The sequence below is a fragment of the Mesocricetus auratus genome, unplaced genomic scaffold (assembly GCF_017639785.1).
Source record: "Mesocricetus auratus isolate SY011 unplaced genomic scaffold, BCM_Maur_2.0 Super-Scaffold_100003, whole genome shotgun sequence".
NCBI lineage: Eukaryota > Metazoa > Chordata > Mammalia > Rodentia > Cricetidae > Mesocricetus > Mesocricetus auratus.
Window position 1 is genome coordinate 9,027,081 of NW_024429188.1, and position 22,325 is coordinate 9,049,405.

At 39.7% G+C, this 22,325-nt stretch overlaps 1 pseudogene; it reads right to left on the reverse strand.

The window, feature by feature from the left end:
* Window positions 1-558: 558 nt before the first annotated feature.
* On the reverse strand, window positions 559-21,692 carry LOC110339270 (annotated as a pseudogene).
* Window positions 21,693-22,325: the final 633 nt, after the last annotated feature.

A 22,325-nucleotide genomic window follows, 5' to 3' on the forward strand; every position in this document is an offset into this window, starting at 1 on the left:
AACCCTCAGAGAGCTTCCAAACATTTGAATAACCCCCATAATGTATCCATTTGATCCTCACAGTGACCTCTTTTGCCCATCAGAGAACACTGGAAATGCTTGGGAATTTCAGATATTCCCATCATCAGAGAAGACATCAGAAACAGTTTTCACAGGGGATTAACTGTCTATCTTCAATACTCATTAGGGCTTAAATGTCCCTAAACCGACAAGTACTTGCATTCCTTGTGTTTTATTTCCTTTTAACAACAAACCTCTCACCTTAGGGTTGCTTCTAAGATTTGTGTCATTTTCATTTCACCAGTGCTTTTTTCTGCCACAGGGAGTTGACACTATCTGAACACATCATCTTTGCATGCAGAGCTTGGGATGTGAACACCTTTAAAGAAGGGAAAACATTAGAAAGATATAGGGAGACACAAGCTTCAGACACAGCCTGAATATCAAAGGAATGTTATATTTTAAATGAGTAGAATATGACAAGAATATTGTGAATATTGTGTAGCAATAGGAAATTTGAACAAGGAGTGTCCTGACACACTTTGCAAACACCAAAGCTCATGTTTCAGGCATTTTTACAGGCCTGTTTGGAGCATTCTGGGCATTCAGGTTAGTCTGTATTTCAGGGACCAGATTTGGAATAGGAACATAATCATACCACGGAGTGACAAAGTGGTTGCCGTGGCTCCTATGTGGAACACATGACTGTGGTTATCTTTATCAGAACTTCTTTCCTAACAGGAAAAGTGGGTAGAAATTCAAGAGTAGTTTCACCATAAATATCTACTACGTGTTTCCAGGTGACAGAAAGAACCGTGAAAAGGCTTCTGAGAACCAGAATTAAGACACCGTACTTGTAGTAGAGCATTTGAATCTCAGAGACTGAGGCTTTTATAATGCTAACCCTAATGATCTGAAAATCACCACCACAGATTTTATAAGATCAACTCCTCTGCACATCAAAATTCAGGTGAAATGATCCAGCTTGAGTTGACTGGACTGTGCAGAATCCTGCAAAGATTATTCCAAATACCAAAGACAAGAGGGTTCAAAGATAGCCAGACAGTCTGAAGATCCACTCTTTCACCCCAACAAATCTGGAGATGAGACTGAACAAACATAGAGTCAATCCAAGAACATAAAGGAAGGGTGGAAAACAGAACAAGTCATGATTTACAGAGTATTAAGTACTCACAACTTTCTATGCTGTCTCAACATTATATTAAAGTGTCTTCTTTCTATATATGTACCCCCATATATATGTATGCATATATATGTATATATATGTATATATGAAGACACAATTTAAGTATGTATATGAAGCTTAAAATCTATGATTGTGGCAGGAGTTTCTATTGTAACATGTTTTGGACTATGCTTTCATAGTATCCTTCAAAGGCTGCTGTGCTCCTATTTGACTAGAAATTTCAAGACTTGGAGTTAAAGATGAAAAATACCAGTTTGCAGTATCATGTAAGGAGATACAATGCAAAATGTTGTTCTCATCCCAGCATGAGACGATGCACACAAAGACTGCCAGCATCCAAGTCCCTTTCTCTGCCCACAGGACTAGGTAAACCTGGGCCTGTTACCAGGACACCATCCTGTGCCTGGGGTCTACTCCTGCAGTTCCCATCCCAGCAGGAGCCAAGTCACCAAGAGACTGCCAGCATCCTAGTCTCTTTCTCTGCCCATGGAACTACATAAGCCTAGGCCTATTTCCAGCCTGCCTTCCTGTAGCCTGCATGCAACTGGCTGAGGCATTGGGACTGTGCACTGCTGATCCCATCCCAGTGGGAGCCAGCCCACCTTGAGACAACCAAGGTCCCAGGACTAGCACTGTCTACATCCACAGGAAGAGGAGAGCCACCAGAGTATTGCAACTGCTTGCATGCACCAGAAGGGAATCCTGGCACCATATTCACCAGGAGAGTAAGAGACTCCTGCATCCACTGTAAGATGCAATGTGAAGGAGAAAATATAAAAACAAACTCAGCAACAGAAAAACAAATATGACACCAAGAGTCTAGAGACTGAACCAGCAAGAATTGAACAACCCAATGCAGATGAAGCAGAAGAGAATGACTTTAAAAATAACTTTATGAAAATGATAGAGGCCCTCAAAAAGGATATGAGAAAATTCCTTAAAGGGATGGAAGAAAACCAACCAAAAATGCAAGTAATAGATTATAATACAAGAAAATAATTACAAAAAACAATTCAAACAGTGCAAAGGTTGAAAGCCGAAATAGAGACAATGAATAAAACACAGTCTGGAGGAATGCTGGAAATAAAAAAGCTGGCAAATGGTCAGCTATTACAGATGCAAGCATGACCAACAGAATACAAGAGATGGAAGAGATAATCTCAGGTGTTGATGATACACTAGGAGAAAGAGATCCATTGACCAAAGAAAATATTAAGTTCAACAAGTCCCTAAAACATCATATCCAAGAAATATGGGACACCGTTAAAAGACCAAACCTAAGAATAGTAGGTATAGAAGAAGGCAAAGAAGCCAACCTCACATCATGTGCAGAAACATTCAACAAAATTACAGGCGAAAACTTTCCCAACCTAAATAAAGACATGCCAATGAAAGTACAAGAAGCCTACAGAACACCAAATATAGTGGACCACAAAAAAGTTCCCTCAGCACATATTAATTAAAATCCCAAACATACAGAAAAAAGAAAGAATATAAAGAGCAGCAAAGGAAAAATGCCAAGTAACATATAAATGCAAACCAATCAGAATCACACCTGACTTCTCCATGGAAACTCTGAAAGCCAGAAAATCCTTGATAGATATTCTACAAACACTTAGAAATCACAGGTACCAACACAGACTACTATACCCAACAAAGTTTTCAATCACAGTAGATGGAGAAAACAAGATATTTCATGACAAAAACATATAAAACATATTTAAACATTACACATCTGCTAATCCAGCCCTACATAAAAAACTGGAAGGAAAATTCCACTGACACTCACAAAAGCATAGGCAATAGATAATCCCACTTTACCAAAAGCCAAAAGAAAAACCGGGATAGATTCACAAACAACACCAACAACAAATCAAATACATGAATGAACAATCGATGGTCCTTAATTTTCCTCAATATTAATGGTCTTAATTTGCCTATAAAATGACATAGGCTAACAGAATGGATAGTAAGACAGAGTCCATTCTTCTGCTGCATACAGGAAACACATCTCAACTTCAAAGACAGACCTTACCTCACAGTTATGGGTTGGGAAAAGAATTTCCAATCAAATGGACCCAAGAAACAAGCTGGTGTAGCTATCCTAATATCTAACAAAGTAGACTTCAAACTAAAATCAATCAAAAGAAATGAAGAAGGTAATTTCATATTAGTCACAGGAAAAATCCATCAGGAAGAAGTCTCATTTGTGAACATCAATGTCCAAATACAAAGGCACCCACGTTCATAAAAGAAACATTACTCAAACTCAAATCACAACAAGAAATCACACAGTTATAGTGGGAGATTTCAACACCCCACTCTCACAATTAGACAGGAAAACCAGACAGAAATTTAACAAAGAAACAAAGGAGCTATTAGAAATTATGACTCAATTGGGATTAACAGATTTCTATAGAAAATTCCTTCCAAAGACAAACGAATACAACTTCTTCTCACCTCCACATGGAACCTTCTCTAAAACAGACCACATACACCGCAACACAGACAACCTCAACAGGTACAAAAAAATGGAATAATCCCCTGTATCTTATCAGACCACATGCTATAAAGTTAGAATTCAACAACAATTGCAGAAACCTTACAAACTCATGGAAATTTAACAACGCGCAATTGCACCATTCCTGGGTCAAGAAAGAAATAAAGAAAAAGTAAAGACTTCCTAGAATTCAATGAAAATGAAGACACAATACACCCAAAGTTATTGGACACTTTGAATGCAGCACTGAGAGAAAGTTCATAGCACTATGTGTTCACATGAGGAAACTGGAGAATAGTCACACTAGGGAATTAACAGCACAACTAAAAGCTCTAGAACGAATAGTAGCAAAATTACCCAGAGGGTTAGACGGCAGGAAATAATCACACTGAGGCCTGAAATTAATAAAGTAGAAACTAGAAAAACAATACAAATAATCAATGTAACAAAGAATTGGTTCTTTGACAAAATCTACAAGATAGACAAACCTTTATCCAAACTAACCAAAAGGCAGAGAGAGAACATGCAAGTAACAAACTCAGGAATGAAAATGGAGACATAACAATGAATGCTGATCACCATCCCTGACTTCAAGCTCTATTATAGAGCTACAGTCCAGAAAACAGCTTGGTATTGGCACAAAAACAGACAGGTAGACCAACGGAATTGAATTGAAAACACTGATATTAACCCACACATTATGAACACCCGATCTTTGACAAAGAAGCTAAAAATATTCAACGGAATAAAGAAATCATCTTCAACAAATGGTGCTGGCATAACTGGAGGCTGACATGTAGAAGAATGCAGATCCATACATGTTTATCACCATGCACAAAACTTAAGACCAAATGGATCAAAGACCTCACCATAAATCCAGCCACATGGAACCTCTTAGAAGAGAAAGTGGGTGGTACCCTTGAACGAATTGGTACAGGAGACAGCTTCCTGAACATAACACCAGTACCACAGACAGTGAGATCAATAATTAATAAATGGGACCTCCTGAAACTGAGAAGCTTCTGTAAGGCAAAGGACACAGTCAGCAAGACAAAAAGGCAGCCCACAGAATGGGAAATAACCCCACATCTGACAGAGGGTTGATCTCCAAAATTTACAAAGAACTCAAGAAGCAAGTCTCCAAAACAGCAAAGGACCCAATTAAAAAGTGTGCTGCAGAACTAAATAGAGAGTTTTCAATAGAGGAGTCTAAAATGGCTGAGAGGCACTTGAGAAAGTGCTCAACATCCTTAGCCATCTGGGAAATGCAAATCAAAACAACTCTGAGATACCATCTCACTCCTGTCAGAATGGCTAAAATCAAACACACCAATGACAATTTATGCTGGAGAGGATGTGGTGAAAGGGGGACACTCCTCCATTGCTGGTGGGAGTGCCAACTGGTTCAGCTACTTTGGAAGTCATTATGGAGTTTCATCAGAAAAATGGGAATAAACCTACCACAAGACCCAGCAACTCCACCCTTAGGCATATATCCAAAAAATGCCCATTCATACAACAAGGATATCTGTTCCACTATGTTCATAGCAGCATTATTTGTAATAGTCAGAACTTGGAAGCAACCTAGATGCCCCTCAACCGAAGAGTGGATAGAGAAAATGTGGTACGTTTACACAATGGAGTACTATTCAGCAGAAAAAAACAACGGAATCCTGAGATTTGCAGGCAAATGGATGACACTAGAAGAAACCATCCTGAGTGAGGTAACCCAGCCACAAAAAGAGAAACATGGCATGTACTCTCTCATATATGGATTTTAGACATAGACTGGGAAGTGCCAGCCTACAATCCCATGGCCAGAGAGTCTGGGAAACAGAAACTTCATTCAGTGGCTGATGGAAGAAGAGGCAGACTCCCACGGCTAAGTACTGAGCTGAACTCAAGAAAGCCAGTAACAGAGAGGCAGGACTGATGACCAAAGGGATTAAGACTGGACTGGTTTAACCCCAGAAACAGCTAACCTGAGAAGGGTTAACTCTTGAATCCCAGGCTGATGCCTGGGAATCCAACATGGGACTGATCTAGAACCCCTGAATGGGGGTGTCAGTGAGGAGGCCTAGGTAATCTATTGAGCCTGGGGCAGTAGATCAGTACTCATCCCGAGTATACACACGGACTTTGGACTCCTATCCAACAATGTGCGATGAACTCTCACCCTGAACTATTTGGGGGAGGGTCTAGGCCCTGCTCTGGATGAAATTACAGTCTATGGACACCCCCATGTAAGGCCTCACCCTCCCTGGCGAAGTGAGGGGATAATGGGGGAGTTGGGGTGAGGGCACGGGAGTAGGGGAGGGAAAAGGAGAGGGATCTGGAACTGACTTTTGAAGCAATCATGTTTCTAATCTAAATTTAATCTTAAAAATAAAAAAATTAATAAAAACAATCAATGCTGAGGAAATCCACAGACTTTTCAGGTCATAATTTCAACACCTGTACTCAACAAAATTTGAAAATCTAAGGGAAATGGACAATTTCCTGGATAGATATCACTTACCAAAATTAAATAAAGAACAGATAATCAATTTAATCATACCTATAACCCTTAATGAAACAGAAGTAGTCATCAAATTCTCCCAAAAAAAAAGTCCAGGCCCAGATGGCTTCAGTACAGAATTCTACCAGAAATTCAACGAAGAGCTAATACTAATACTCCTCAAAGTATTCCACAAAAGAGAAACAGAAGGTCCATTCCCAAACTCTTTTTACAAGGCTACAATTACCTTGGTAACCAAACCTCATAACGAGACAACTAACAAAGAGAACTATAGACAAATATCCCTCATGAATATTGATGAAAAAATACTCAATAAAATACTGGCAAATCAGATACAAGAACACATCAGATAAATCATCCATTATGATCAAGTAGGCTTCATCTCAGGAATGCAGGGATGGTTCCCCATACAAAAGTCTATCAATGTAATCCACCATATAAATATACTGCAAAAGCAAAACCACATGATCAGATTCCTTGGTGGGGATATCTGAAATACCCAGTCATTTCCAGTCTACTCTGGAGGGCAAAGGGATCACTGTGTGGAAAAATATATGGTAGGATACGAGCATGATTTGGCTGTGTGAAAGATGTGTAAGAGTTCAAGGTTTTGTATTGATTATGGCTAAACCAATAATAATGCCCTGGACACACTCCTTCCCAAATGAGAAACAGATGCTCCAAACAAAACAACAAAATACTCTCTCCAAACTGGGGAGATGGAGGAGGGAGGTGCTGTCTGTAATCCTGAGTCTGTATTTCAAAGGAGAGCTTTTGAATCATTATGTCTTCTCTGGGTGTAATCAGAAAATTGTGATTTGGGGAGAGTGACTGCAGCCAGTATTCCATTGAATAGCTGTATTTTCACTTTGGACCTCTCTCCTTAATTCCATCTTCCACAATCATGTGTGGGATGAGACTTTCAGAGAGGAAGAAGACATACTACAAATTAAGGTATGTAAGAATAAAGATGCAAACTAACTGAGGTAGTCATGCTGGTCAGAGGAGTGCTGGTACAAATTGTTGTTGCATGCTTGTTTTAAATGGAGTTTAATGTCAAATACCCGGCTCATGTTATACTGCGATGCTAGGCCTGATAACACGTCCAAGTACAACAATGAAGATATGAGACATGCTTACAAGGAATTCAAGTATATATTGGGAACAGGAGTAGATGAAGGAATCTTGTGAGGAGAAACCAGGTGTTCAGTTTATTTGATTTTATTTTTTATTAAAGTTGTTGTCTGGCGACACTGTCTACTTATTCTTAACCCATAAGTACTAATCTAAGTACTTCCAACATGTATACAGAAGAACATTCCCCATCATCTCCTCTTTTCTGTCTGAATAAAAAGAAGGGTTTTAGCTTTAACATAGTCAAATTACATATAGCCAAACAGTTATGAAGTAAGTGCTATAGTTACATTTAGTCCATTAACATTTAGCAAGATTTAAAGAAAATATTATATCATCCATCTATATTTGTGAGTCTAACGCCTTATAAGTAAGTTTTCTATTATCATATAAAATGAAAAATAGTAACGATAACTGTCTTTAACTCTATTCAACATCACAAAAGAATTGTATATAAACTCTAGAATCAACAGAGACATCTTGCTACCTGAGCAGTCATCCATGTTCCTCTGTAATGTTGGGGCATCCATCCTCAGCCTACAAGTCATAGAGTGTCTGTCACACTTCTCAGCAAATCAGGAAAATTTAAACTGCCTACAATGGCAGTTTGTCAGTCATTTTTCTGTGTCTTACAGAATATCTGGGAGACTCTTCCATGAAACAAGAATCCTTTAAGACTGTCCATTTTGTTTTGTAAGTTCAGCAGTCATTTTCCTTTGCGTCCTGCATGTTCAGGTAATACAGCCACAGTCAAACGGTCTAGGCAAGAATAGTTTCTTGCCCAAATGGCTATTTCTGCCATGCAAAAGGCAAATTCCATAAGGAGGTTTCTTCAATGTCTATCTCCCTCTCAGACGCAATTGGTATTGCCAGGAGTAGTTGTGTCTCACTGTCATTAAAATCCCTTAATGATTTTAAATGCCATAATCTGTAGGTCTTTGAAGGGTTTGAAGACTATCTATCCATGTCAAATGCACCTCTGTGTATCTAGAAAACCTAACTAGCCTAACTATAAGTTTTCACTATTATAGGTGACTACATACAATCTATATTTAATTATGCATTACATTTTAAAAGATCTGTATAAACACAATATCGAAACAAGAAGAGAAATATGCATATCACAAAACTGACCTTAAATTCGTATCAATAATCCAAAATCCATACCAATGCAAAGTATTCATTTCTATATCATACTCCCATTTTCTACTTTAAAAAGTGATTGACTGTGACCATTAACATGTATAACCAACCCCATTTAAATGAAAACAAGCATTTATAAACAGTATTTGGGAATATGGGTGTTGTCCTCTCCAAACTGTTTACTGCTGTTTGATGACACAGAAATATCATTGGAGAGCCTCCTAAAACAGAAACCTGGCAAAATCTTGGCTGTATTACTCTGCAGCTACACCAGATCAGCAGTTTTGGATGCTGGATCAGTTGGGACACTGCTTCCGGGGGTCTTGCTTGATCAAACCATATTAATCTGGAAGGAATCCATAGCTTTTCATTTTCTGTGGAAACACAAGCAAAACTTCTTTTCCAAAGTAACATGTCCTTATACTTAAATTTTGAAATCAAGGCACTTTTAAAAGTTATAATTAGGATTAATCCAGCAGCATTTATTTTAGCAGATGTTGTTCTTTCCTCAGCAGTCAAACCATGCAAAGACAACACAGAAGCATACAATATCTATACTCTCTGTGTATTTTCCATCCTTGTGTGGCTTATTTATTTATTTATTTATCAATACTATATTTCTTTTACTTTAATTTTTTCATTCATTGAGGCAGGTTTACTCTGTGTCCCTTTGGCTGTCCTTCAACTCACTCTGTAGAGCAGGCTGGCACTGAAATCACAGAGATCTACTTGCTTCTGTCTCCTGAGCCCTGGGATTAAAGATGTGTGCCACCACATCCCAGCTACTCTATTTATTTCTTTCTTTGATTAATTGCTTTATCCGGTTTCCTTTCTCTCACAAGCCTGTGTGTATTTTTTTAAACGCATAGTAAAACTTTTAGAGGTTTCACTTCATCTGAATCTGTATTTACTGTAAATCTTTATCCTCTAAACAACGTTGCTAAAATCAGAGCCGTGGCTGCTTTAGCCACTGTCTTTCCAAGATGGTGGGGATACATTTAACGCCAGCACTGGGAGCTCTGTACAATGCCTTGGTCTATGCTGCCATCAAACAGCATGCTGCCTACTTGGAGATGTGGTCACTGCCACTGTCACATGCTCATACACACCATTTTTGTTTGGTAGTTTGGTCCTCTGAAAGAGCCCTGCAGTTTTTTGCCACTAATGCTGAGTCAGAATAGCTCCCTTAAAGGAGCCGAGCGAGTCTGTGCTTGTCTCTAGTAAAACAGAGACTACCTGGGAAAATGCTGCCACCAAGACTCTGTGCTTGGCTTTGTTCTTTTGTGTCTAATGTCCCTTTTTAAGTTTTTGCCAAGTTTTAAGTGGAAATTCGTGCCACACGTTAAGGCTGCCATTTTGTAACATGAACTCTTCCTGCCAGCCTGGTCCCATAGTGACGTCAAACACAAATGAACACACAAGATTTATATTAAGTATAAATCTGTTGGTCATTAGCTATGGTATCTTACTAGTTAACTCTGACTTAATGATTAATCAATTTCTATCAACCTAAGTATTTCTGTAAGGTCTTATCTTACCTGAGAAATGATCTGGACTTGTTATTACTCTCATGTTCTACATGGTGAGTGAATCACGATGCCTGCAGAGAAGAGAAGAGATCTGTGTTCACTTTTTTATTTTTTTATTTACATTGGAAATAAGCTTACATAACATGTCAATCCCATCTCACTCCCCTCCTCCCTGGCCCCCCACCAACCCCCATCCCCCAACCCAATCCTCTCAATGCTCTCCCGGGACGGTGAGGCCCTCCATGTCGGATCCACAGTGTCTGTCATTTCATACAGGACAATGAGTAGGTCCTAACCTATGTTGTCCAGGCTGAGAGAGCATCCCTCAAGGTGGGATGGGCACCCAAAGTCCATTTTTATGCCAGGGATATATACTGATCTACTACTCAAGGCCCTATAGATTGCCGAGGCCTCCTCACTGACACCCACCTGGATCAGTCCCACGCTGGCCACTCAGGCATCAGTCTGGGGTCTAAGAGCTGCCCCTTGTTCAGGTCAATTGTGTTTATGTGTTTCAGCAGCCAGGTCTAGACCACTATGCTCATCACTCCTCCCTCTCTGCAACTGGGTTCCAGGTGTTCAGTTCACTATTTAGCTGTGGGTGTCTGCCTCTGCTTCCATCAGACACTGGATGAAGGTCCTAGGATGGCATATAAGGTAGTTGTCATACAGTCTTATTGACTGTGTCCTTTGTCTTACAGAAGCTTATCAGTTTCAGAAGGTCCCATTTATCAATTTTCCATCTTAGCATCTGTGCTATTGGTGTTATGTTCAGGTAGTGGTCTCCTGTACCAATTTGTTCAAGGGTACCACCCACTTTCTCTTCTAAGAGGTTCAGTGTGGATGGATCTATGTTGAGGTCTTTGATACATTTGGACTTAAGTTTGTGCATGGCGATAGACATATATCTATCTGCAGTCCTCCTGTGATGAATATAAAATGACCTTTTTCCATCACTTTTGGTTGATTTTAGTTTGAATTCTAATTTGTTATATATTAGGATAGCTACCCATCCTTATTTCTTAGGTTCTTTTGATTGGAAAATCTTTTTTTTAACATTTAAAAAATTTTTAATAGCTTGTTTTACATGTCAATCCCAGTTCCCTCTCCCTCCCCCTCCTCCTGCACCCCACCACCATCCCCCCATCCTCCCACCCTATTGCCAATTCCTTCCGCATAGAGGATATCTAGAGTCTATCATTTCATTCAGGGTAGGGTCCATGCACTCCCCCTAAGAGTCCAGGCAGAGAGAGCAACCCTCTTTGTGTTATGGACACACGATATCTGTTAGCAATCGAGGGATTAACACTGATCCACTGCTCAGGACCCCATAGGTAGCCCAGTCCTCCTCATTGACTCTCATATTCAGGGGGTCTGGATCAGTCCCATGCTGGCCTCCCAGCTGTGGGTTTGGGGTCCAAGAGCTCTTCCCTGTTCGGATCAGCTGTCTCTGCTGGTTTTGCCAGCCCATTCTTTGCCAATTTGCTCATCGCTCCTCTCTCTCTGTCGCTGGGTTCCTTGGGGTCTGTTCAGTATTTAACTGTGGGTGTTTGCCTCTGCTTCCATCAGTCACTGGATGAAGGCTCTAGGATGTTTATAGACATCAAGTTCACTATCAGGAATAGGCATTCGAGGTGGTCACTACACTATTGCTTAGCTTGCCAATTGCTGTCATCCGTTTAGATCACTCGAGGTCACAATGGTGCCTGATCTGTCTTATTACCTATGATTCCCTCTTCCCCCTATCCTACCCCCCTAGTTGACCTTCCTGTTCCTCCACGTCCTACTCTCTCTTCCACTTCTCCCCCTCCCTATTTCCCAGGTTGCCCTGGGAATAGAAAATCTTATTCTAACATTTATTTTGTTTTAACATCTCTCTTTGAATTTTAGGTATGTTTATTGTATTGGGCAGAAGGATGTATTCTGTCTTCGTATACATTCTGTTAGCCTGTGTCTTTTTATAGGTGAGTTAAGACCATTAATAATGAGGGAAATTAAAGGCCATTGCGTGTTAATTCCTGTTTGTTTTTGATTTGTTGCTTGTGGTGTTATTGTGTGTGGGTTTACCCTGCTTTTTCTTTTTGCTTTTGGTAAAGTGGGATTTTCTATTGCTTATATTTTTGTGGGTACAGTTAACTTCCTTAAGTTGGAGTTTTCCTTCTAGTACTTTCTGTAGGGCTTGCTTAGTTGACATGTATTGCTTAAAACAGTTTTGTCATGGAATATCTTGTTTTCTCAATCTATAGCAATTGATATCTTTGCTGGATTTAGCATTCTGGACTGGCATCCCTGGTCTTTTAGTGTTGGTGGGATATCTCTCCAAGACCTTCTTGCTTTCAGAGTTTCCTTGGAGAAGTCAGGGATAATTCTGAAATGTTTTCCTTTATATTTTACTCGACCTTTTACTTAGCTGCTCTTAATATTCTTTCCTTAATCTATATGTTTTGGGTGTTGATTATTATGTGGCAAGGGTACATTTTTGTGGTCTACTCTATTTGGTGTTCCGTAAGCTTCTTTTACCTTCATTGGCATGCCTTTCTTTAGGTTGGGAAAGTTTTCTTCTATGATTTTTTGAATGTTTTCTTCCCCTTTGACGTAGGTTTCTTCACCTTTTACTACACCTGTTGTTCTTAGGTTTGGTCTTTCATGGTGTCTCATACTTCCTGGAAAATTTGTGTTAGGGATTTGCTGAATGTAATATTTTCCTTTGGTCGATGAATCTATTTCTCCTAGTGTATCTTCAACCCCTGAGATTCTTTCTTCCACCTCTTGTATTCTGTTGGTTATGTTTGCATCTGTAACATCTGACCGTTTGCATCGCTTTTTTATTTCCAGCATTCCTTCATACTCTTTTTATTGTCTCTATTTCAATTTTCTGCCCTTGCCCTGTTTGAATTTTTCTTGCAATTTTTGCTTTTCCTTTTCCTCCATTTCTTGCATATTTTGGTTTGCTTTTTCTTCCATCTATTTAATGGATTTTCTCATGTCCTCTTTGAGGGCCTCTGTCATATTCATGGAGTTGCTTGTAAAGTCATTCTCTTCTGTTTCATTTGCATTGGAATATTTTTGTCTTGGTGGTATAGAATCTCTTGTCTCTGGCGGTGTCATATTTGTTTTTCTGTTGTTGATTTGTTTTCATATTGTCTTCTAACAGTGGGTGCAGAAAGATTCTCTTCCTCTCCTGGTGGGTATGGAACCAGGATTCCCTTCCCTTGTTTGCAAGTATGTCCAATACTCTTGTAGCTCTCCTCTTCCTGGTCCCCTGGACAGAGAAATGTATTAGGATGCTGTTGGGTTTTGGCTTCTGCCAGTATGGGAACCACAGTGGTAATCCCCAGGCACAGGAAAGTAGCCCGTAAACAGACCCCAGTTTAGACATGGAGAAGGAGACTAGGGTACTGGGGTGCCTTGGCTCCTACCGGAATGGGAACCACAGTGGCACTCCCCAAGTACAGGGAGGCAGCCTAGAAACAGGTTCTGGTTTACCTAGTCCTGTGGGTGGAGAAGGAGACTAGAATGCTGTGGTGTATTGGTTCCTGCTGGGATGGGAACCACAGTCGAGTTCACTTTTAAAAAGAGAACTATCAGCTGTAGGAGTTCCCGGGTAGAGTTTTTCTGGTCTCTTATGTAAAATATCATATCATCTGCAAATAGTGAAAGTGTGGCTTCATCCTTTCCAATCTGTATCCCCATTGATCTCCATTTATTGTCTAATTGCTCTAGCTAGAACTTCAAGTACATTATTGAACAGATATGGAGTGGACAGACCTTTCTTGTTCCTGATTTTGGAGGAATAGTGTTAAGTTTCTCGCCATTTATTTTGATGTTGGCTATTGGTTTGCTGTATATAGTTTTTATTAAATTTATGTATGTTCCTGTTATCCCAGATCTCTCCAAGTCCTTAATCATGAATGTGTGTTGGATTTTATCAACGGATTTTTCAGCATCTAGTGAGATGATCATGTGATTTTTGTTTCTCAGCTTGTTTCTATGGTGGATTACATTGATGGATTTTCATATATTGACCTATCCCTGTATCCTTGGGATGAAGCCTACTTGATCATAATGGATGATTTTTAGGATGTGTTCTTGGATCTGCTTTGCCAGTATTTTATTTAGTATTTTTGCATCCATGTTCATGAGGGATTTTGGTTTGAAGTTCTCTTTCTTAGTTGTGTCTTTGTGTGGCTTGGATATCAATGTTATTGAAGGCTCTTAAAAAGAGTTTGGAAAATACCCTTCTGCTTCTGTTGCATGGAATACTTTCAGGAGAATTGGTATAGCCTGTTCTTCGAATTTCTGGTTAAATTCTGCACTGAAGCCTTCTGACCCTGGGCTTTTTTGTCGTTGGGAGATTTTTGATGACTGCTTCTATTTCCTTAGGTGTTATAGGACTATTTAGATTGCTTCTCTGTTCTTGATTTAATTTTGGTAAGTAACATTTTTTCAGAAAATTGCCCATTTCCTTTAAGTTGTTAAATTTTGTGGAGTACAGCTTTTCAAAATATGACCTGATGGTTCTCTGGATTTTCTACTTTATTGATTTCAGCCCTCAATTTAATTATTTCGTGGCATCTGGGGTGAGATTGCTTCCTTTTGATCTAGAGCTTTAAGTTGTGCTGTTAATCTCTAGTGTGACTATTCTCCAGTTTCTTCTTGTGGGCACTTAGTGCTATGAACTTCCCTCGTAGCACTGCTTTCAATGTGTCCCATAAGTTTGGGTATGTTGTGTCTTAATTCTCATTGAATTCTATGATATCTTTAAGTTCTTTTTTATTTCTTCTTTGACCCAGGAGTGGTGCCACAGTGTATTATTCAATTTCCATTTGTTTGCATGTTTCTGTGATTTGTGTTATTGTTGAATTCTAACTTTAAGGCATGATGGTCTGATAACATACACGGAGTTATTCCATTTTTTGTACCTGTTGAGGTTTGCTATGTTGCCAAGTATGTGGTGGATTTTTGAGAAGGTTCTGTGTGGAGCTGAGAAGAAGGTATATTCTTTTGTGTTTGGATGGAGTGTTCTACAGATGTCTGTTAAAACCAATTGGGTCATAACTTCTATTAGGTCCTTCGCATCCTTGTTAAGTTTCTGTCTTGTGGGCCTTCTGGCTTTCATAGTTTCCATGGAGAATTCAGGTGAAATTCTGATAGGTTTTCCTTGATATGTAACATGGCCTTTTTCCCTAGCTGCTCTTAATATTCTTTCTTTATTCTGTATGTTTTGTGTCTTGATTATTATGTGTTGAGGTGATTTTTAGGGGGGGGTCTACTCTACTTGGTGTTTGTAAGCTTCTTGTTCCTTCATTGGCATGTCTTTCTTTAGGTTGGGAAATTTTCTTCAATTATTTGGTTGAATATGTTTTCTGACTCTTTGAGTTGGGTTTCTTCACTTCTTTTGTACCTAATATTCTTAAGTTTGGTCTTTTCACGGTGTCCCATATTTCCTGGATATTTTGTATTCGGGATTTGTTGGACTTAAAATTTTCTTTGGTTGATGAATCTAATAATTCTCCTAGTGTATCTTCAACACCTGAGATTCTCTCTTCAATCTCTTGTATTCTGTTGGCTATGCTTGCATCTGTAGTACCTGACAGTGTTCTCAGCTTTTATATTTCCAGCATTCCTTCAGACTTTTTTATTGTTTCTATTTCATATTTCATCCCTTGCACAGTTGGAGTTTTGTTTTGTCTTTTGCTCCATGTCTTGCATTTTTGGATTTTTTTTCTTCCATCTCTTTAAGGGATTTTCTCATCCTCTTTGAGTGCCTCTATCATTTCCATGAAGTTGTTTTTTTATGTCATTCCCTTCTGTTGGTTATAGGCAACTCCACTCTTCTGGTAGCTCTCCACATCCTGGTTGTGTGTGGAAAAATGGGATGGGGGGGAGCCCCAGTGGTATACCCCAGGCACAGGAGTGTGGCTTGGAGACAGGCCCTGATAGTCTTAGTCATGTGGGTGGAGCAGGAATCTAGGATGCTTGGGTGACTTTGCTCCTGCCTCTGGGACTGAAGCCATGGTGGCATTCCCCTAGCACCAGTATGGAGCAGGAAACTATGGTACCTTAGCTCCTGCCGACTCTGCCAGGGTTGAAGTCAGTGGTAGAGCCCAGGCCCAGGCAGGCTTTCCAGAAATGGTCCCTGGTTTACCTGGAACCATGGGAGGGGCAGGAGAATAGGGAGCATTATCTCCTGCCACTGGGATGGAAGAGGCAGCAGTAGACCCCAAGCACTGGCAGCCACTCTAGGCCTGGTTCCATGGGTGGAGAAGGAAACTATGGTATATTGGCTCGTTCCTCCTCCGGGGTGGAAGCCTCAGTGCAACTGTGGAATCTATAACATGTTTCCTGACATATATTAGAATATTAAACTATATAATATTCATCAGATATTTGATTAGAAAATTAAGTCAGAGCAGAAAGCATATTCATTAGCACTAAAGAAAATAACAATCTCCCAGAAACACACTTAATACTGCTCAAAATGTGTTGCTACAGGAATGTTAACCATATTTTATTTCTATTTTTGGAATAATCCTGAAAAAAATTCAGGCAACCATAAAAGATAAGCAAGTACCATGCAACATTCAGTTTCTTTTCCACTGATTTCTACTAATTTTACAACTTATCTTTAACTTATTCATATTATAAAAGTGACGTCATTAAATTGTCATGGTAGAAAGGGAAATACCCTGGTTTCTCTGATGTTTTCTTACAGAGTTGATTTAAGAAATGATAATAATGTGAACAAAACAAGGATTTTATGCATTTTTCTCTCAGTGCATCCAGCTTTTCTCTCTCTAATTCTCTTTCTGTCCCTGGCTCATCCTCTCTGCCTCTCTCTCTTTCTCATTCCCTTTCGTCCTGTACCTCTCAGTAGTATGTAACCATGGATATAGAGGATGCTCAGAATCCAGGAGCCCTAGTAAGGACAATCTTAGATGAAATTGTCTTACTCACATCACTGTCACTGAAGAATAAACTGTAGTGACAATATGTACTATGGCAACAGGTTTTGGATCTGCAGGATTAGAAACTAGGAACAAGTATTTGAAGTGATATAGGCACCATATTTACAAGAGTTCCACCAGCAATTAAATGTATGTGCCCACCTCTGTGTGTATCTTTGTGATTCTCTCATACACATTTACTTGCCTCATTCTGAGTCTGCACTTTCTGAGACATGAAGATGTCAACCTTCCCTTCATGGTCAATGACATTGACAGAAAAGAAAAACAAGATTCTGTCCCAGACATGAGCACAGAACAATCACATTCACAAGTGTTTCCATCCAAAAACACTGCAGCCCTGAAGGCATCAGGTTAATTCATCAGTCTAACACTTTACCTGTCCAGTCTCAGAAGCGAAACAATCATTCTTTACAGTAGAGACACATAGTAGTGCAGACAGCAAAGGAAGATGCTTGCAGGTGTGCGGCCCCAGCTACAATCCTCTTCCACAATATCTTGCCATGTGATCTAGATCACTTTATTCTGTAGCAGCTTCTGAAACTGAAGTCTGTAACTTCCCTGTAGTGACAGTTGCCTTTATTCCTACATATAGTATCATATCCACTCACTCAGCTGCATATGTTTAAAAGCATGTCTCCTCTACTGTGTGTGTCCTATGAGAACTAAGTAGCATCATACCCTGCAGCAGAGGCTTATCCAATCTGATCTCATTAGTTTTATGTTGTGTGTTCTTTTGAGAGATGGTCTCAATGAGGCACTTCTGGCTTGTCTGGAATTTACTATAATAGACTAGGATATCCAGAGTTCAGAGGACTAGTGCCATGATACTCTACCTCTCCTGGCTTTTAAATTCTTTTGACCATGTCATCTACCATATTCTCTGACCCTTTGAAAGATGAATATTTTAGTGGTTTCCTTCCACTGTGAGCATAGCAGTAAAGCATTATACCATAGAAAAAAATTCTCACTCCTAGGATAACACAAAGTATGACCAAGAGCTCATGATCCCAATTACTAGGAGAGAAGCACATCTAATGTGTAAAGATATCATAACAGTGTAGGTGATCTACACCATGAGTGTCCTCTTTATTTACTGCAAATTATTTGTAATGTAGGCAGAGCAATAATGTCAATGGGATCACAGAAAGAAACTCTCCACCAGTTCTCCTGTGTTTGGTGCATGTATGTTGATGGTTGCAATGTCCTCTTGGTGTGGTTGATTTCCTGAATTAGCATGAATTGTTCCTGCCATCTCTTCTGACTAATTTTATTTTGAAGTATATTTTGGAATACAGTAGAATCAATGCACCAATGTTTGCATGCACTGTCTTTATCATTCGTTTATGTCAAAATGGTGTCTTTGATGGTGAGGTGAGTTTCTTGGAAGGAGAACTTGATGAATCCTGTTTTCTGAGCCATTCTGTTAATCTGTGAATTTTATTGTTGAATTGAGGCCATTAAAATTCAATATATTATTGAGAGATGTGCATTATTCACTTCCTGTCCTCATGTTGATTGTGTGGTGTTTTCTCAATTTTCTTATAATAGCTTGTTCTTGTATTGCACATTTGGTCCTTGTGTCACCTTGAGTGTTTTAACCTTTTCAGATTCAGACCTGGCTTAGTGACCTTGATTTCATTAGTCTGTCTTTTCTTGGTAAAGTTATAGTTCTTCAAATTTAATAAGTGGTTTTCCTGGGTGTGAGAGCCTATCTTCAATGATTTTAAATGACTGTTATCAAATTTTTTCATTGACAATTTCTGGCATGCATATTATGTGTTATTCCTTAAACCATAATAGGGGCTGTATAAATGTCCTTTTAAGGGATGGGTCAGTACTCAGGCTTTCCACTTAATAACTATGGTCCCTAAGAGAATCATTCTCCAGCCATGCAGGGCACCTTCTTGTTAACTTTATGTGAGCCAGTATTTTTAATTGGCTTGGGTAATAGTTGGTTTCCACATATTTATTATGCACCTTTCATTTTGGTTCATCTCCCACTAATCTCCCATATGCCCCATTCTCATACAACCACTGTTCTCCTCTATATTTCAATATTACATACATTCCACTATCTTCCCATCATATCAATGGGAAATTACTACTTTCCACCTTGTAAATAACCACAATACACTGACTTAGAAATTTCAAGCTAGGAATCACACATGAGGGAGGAAATTCTGCATTTTTCTTCATGTTTCTGAGTTGCCACAGCATAAAGTTTTCCTGTTCCATCCATTGTCCTTCAAATTTCATAACTTCATTTTTTTACTGATACATAAAGTTCTGTTGTGCATATGCATTTTGTTTTGTATTGTCCATGCAAATTCTTGGTTCATTGCCTTGCTTAACTCATGTGAATATTACACTAGTGAGCATGGATATGCAAGAATCTATGTCATATATGCAGATTACTTTAGGGTTATGCCCAGTGATGGACTAGCTTGGGCCTATGGAAAATTTCTAGATTTTGAGTAATATCTATGGCAGTTGTCACATAGTTGTATGAGTTTGTACTTCTATCAACTGTGGGCAAACATTCTGTTATACACATCTTCTCCAGTATTGGTTGTCATTTGTTTTCTTACATACAAGATTTTTCCTTTCTTGGTGAGTGAGTGTGTGTGTGTGTGTGTGTGTGTGTGTGTGTGTTGAATTACCCAATGTCTCACACAACAGCACAACAGTCGTGTTACAATTTTATTGTAGTATGTGGGATCCAGCTGTGATTAAGAACATTGGTATGGTAATGCCTCCAGAAGTTCCTTTAATGTACAGGGTTGTTTTGGCTATCCTGGGTCTTTTGCTTTTCCATATAAAGTTGACTATTGTTCTTTCAAGGTCTTGAAGAATTGTGCTGAGATTTTGATGGAAATTGCATTGAATCTGTAGATTGCTTTTGGCAAGATTGCCATTTTTTACTGCTGATCTTAACTATCCAGAAGCATGGGAGATCTTTCCATTTTCTAGTAACTTCTTTAATTTCTTTCTTTAAAGACTCAAATTTCTTGCTATACTGGTCTTTCCCTTAGTTGGTTAGCGTTACCTTATGTTATTTTATGATGTTTGTGGCCATTGTAAGGGTGATGTTTCTCTAATTTCTGTCTCAGCCCAATTATCATCTGTATATAATAGGGCTGCTCATTTTTTGCACTTTTTAAATTTTTTATTTTAATTTTAAATAGCTAGTTTTACATGTCAATCCCAGTTCCCTCTCCCACCCCTCCTCCCGCACCCCCCATCCCCCCCCAGCCTCCCACCCTATTGTCAATTCCTTCCACATAGGGGATATCTAGAGTCTGTCATTTCACTCAGGGTAGGGTCCAGGCACTCCCCTAAGAGTCCAGGCTGAGAGAGCAACCCCTTTGTGCTATGGACACACAATGTCTGTTTGTATTCCAGGGATAAACACTGATCCACTGCTCAGGGCCCCATAGGTTGCCCAGGCCTTCTCACTGACACGCACATTCGGGGGGGTCCAGATCAGTCCCATGCTGGCCTCCCCGCTGTCGGTCTGGGGTCCAAGACCTCTCCCTTGATCAGATCAGCTGTCTCTGCTGGTTTTGCCAGCCCATTCTTTGCCAATTTGCTAGTTGTTACTCTCTCTCTGTCACTGGTTTCCTTGGGTTCAGTTCAGTGTTTAACTGTGAGTGTTTGCCTCTGCTTCCATCAGCCACTGGATGAAAGCTCCAAGATGGTTATAGACATCAAGTTCATTATCAGGAATGGGCATTCGAGGTGGTCTCTCCACTATTACTTAGCTTGCCATTTGGTGTCATCCCTTTAGATCAGTAGAGGTCACAATGCTGCCTGATCTATCTTCTAACCTATGATTCCCTCCTCTCCCAATTCTACGCCCCCACTCAACCTTCCCGTTCCCCCATGACCTACTCTCTCTTCCTCTTCTCACCCTCTCTTCTTCCCACCTCCCACTCCCCCCATCTGTTCAGAGGATCTTGCCTCCATCCTCTTCTCTTGGATACTATGCATATTATTTAGGTTCCTTCCTGTTTCCCAGACTTTCTATCAGTGGAAGTGCAGTCCGGCACTCTCCTGATCCATGTCTAAAATCCATATATGAGTAAGTACATACCATATTTGTCTTTTTGTGACTGGGTTGCCTCACTCAGAATGGTTTCTTCCAATGTTAACCATTTATCTGCGAATTTCAAAGATTCCATTGTTTTTTTCTGCTGAGTGATACTCCGTTGTGTAAATGTACCACATTTTCTCTATTCACTCTTCAGTTGAGGGGCATCTAGGTTGCTTCCAGCTTTTGGGTATTACAAATAATGCTGCTATGAACATAGTGGAGCAGATGCACTTGTTGTATGAATTTGCCTCATTTGGATATATGCCTAAGAGTGGAATTGCTGGGTCTTGTGGTAGCTGGATTCCCATTTTCCTGAGGAAACTCCATACTGCTTTACAAAGTGGCTGTACAAGTTGGCACTCCCACCAGTAGTGGAGGAGTTTTCCACTCTCTCCACATTCTCTCCAGCATAAATTGTCTTCGTTGTTATTGATTTTGGCCATTCTGACAGGAGTAAGAGTTGTTTTGATTTGCATTTCCCTGATGGCTATGGATGTTGAGCACTTTCATATGTGTCTCTTGGCCATTTTAGCCTCCTCTATTGAGAATTCTATATTTAGTTGTGTACCTGATGGTTCTCCGAATTTCTTCAGCGTCCATTGTTATGTCCCCCTTTTCATTTCTGATTTTGTTAATTTGCATGTTCACACTCTGCTATTTGGTACGTTTAGACAAAGGTTTGTCTATCTTGTTCATTTTGTCCAAGAACCAAATCTTTACTTAGCCTGACAACTGGTCTACCAACAGCCTGGAGATGACGGATATGCACTGTTAGCAACCATGCAGAAGTTCAGCTTTTTCCTGATGCTTTATATCATGGGACAGCATGTGGGGGTAGAAAGGGCTGATGTGCTCTTGTGTATTTGGAAGGGGCACAGGTTGATGGGAATGGTTTATAGGTTGCTGTTATGAGATGCTCCATTCTGAGAGGTATGGGGACAGCAGTACCAGCCTCCACTGAACATCCTTGATGCCAGCCTCCTCCCAGTGTTTGTTACATCTCCCTTTGTGACATAATGCACTTACAGGATTCAAGAGAGCCCAAGATATCACCGTAGTAAAAAAAAAAAAACAAACAGTAACACCCCAAGAAAAGGGTGATTTCAAAACATAATAAACACAGCATTGATTTGCCTAATCCTTATCAGATTTGGTGTTTGGAAAGGCAGTGTATGTTATCTGATTGTATTGCAAGTTCCAAAGCTGGTGGAATGGACTACAGGGAGTTTTAAA